Raw genomic sequence first — 1,356 nt, 5'->3', positions numbered from 1 at the left:
ACCCATAATCTGGCCAATCCAAACTGGATTACTGGAATGCATTTAATATAGGGATACATACATCTTTGAAGGTTATTTTTATGATTATATAATTGTATGTCTCCTTAATTTTTAAGACCCTCCCAGTAGAATTCTTGTCTACACTCATCATCAGAAATCTGCTTCCACATCATACATTACTGTGAATCATACGTGTGTTCCATTTTATCATTTATGGACATATAATTAAACCCCTGCTTTTTATCCTTTAAATAAAATATGAAGACATGATTTCCATTCATGGTTTAATCTGTTAAAATACTAAATTATTATAATTATGCTTGGTATTTCCTGGTGTACTACATAGGCCAAAAGTAACATATAAAAGTATGTTTGTATGAAATACCTAGAAAATTTCTGGAGTCTCTCAATTGTACCTTGTATGTTTTACATGTAAAATGACTTGGGAATTAATTCCTAAGTAACAAGGTACAAGTCGGAAAATAATGCAAATTATGCTTTCCTGCATATATGAAGGAGAGAAAGAATAGCCAGCAAGTATATAAAGCACAAATTAAAAGAAAGGGTTAACTGCCACTTGTCTGATAAGGGCAAAGTATTACATTATTTACACAATTAATAGTTTCTCTGATGAAAAACAAAGTAAGATGTATTTGTAACGGTTCACTCCCCAGATTAACTTATTTAAGTATTTTGCACATAAACAGCTTGGTTTGGTCAACAGGGGTATTAGAAAATCTTATCTATCTATAAGGTACCTCTATCCCCTATTTAATTTAAAAGTTTACATGAATGCTAAGAGAAAAATAAGATTTGCACAATGAAATAGGCTATATGTACTTTATTTGAAAAATGTAATTTCATTTTTTTAACTTAAATAGATGCTTCAGAAACGCAGTGAATATATTACTGAATTCGTGTATATATGAATTAACAAACTGAACTTGGCATGAGAATAATATTTTAATGATGCAGCTGTTATGTTTGTTCGTTCCAGTATTTCCGGAAATAATCTCCTACGTAAGTTACAATATCCCAACTACTGTGCTTCTATTCTGTTCTAAGTGATGACTTAATAATGGTTCATAGTTGCATGACATTTCATTAACAACACTAGTTAAAATATTATGTATCTGCCAATAACACAAATTAAAATGAATAGGCTTACTTTCATAGATAAAAATTGTTTACTGACTTATGCATACTTCATAATACAACATTAATATTGGCCTAATTTGATTCATAGTATTTCCTTAAAGGCTTATGTCAAAAATGTTTTGTATTCAGTTAGAAAATAATAGGCATTATATTGTATATTATATATTATAAATTAAAATTTTTATCACAATATGATAA

This window comes from Protobothrops mucrosquamatus, unplaced genomic scaffold, assembly GCF_001527695.2.
Source record: "Protobothrops mucrosquamatus isolate PMUCROS unplaced genomic scaffold, P.Mucros_1.0 scaffold_125, whole genome shotgun sequence".
In the NCBI taxonomy this organism is placed as follows: Eukaryota; Metazoa; Chordata; class Lepidosauria; order Squamata; family Viperidae; genus Protobothrops; species Protobothrops mucrosquamatus.
The sequence above is the reverse complement of the archived record's forward strand: the minus strand, read 5'-3'. Positions refer to the sequence as shown.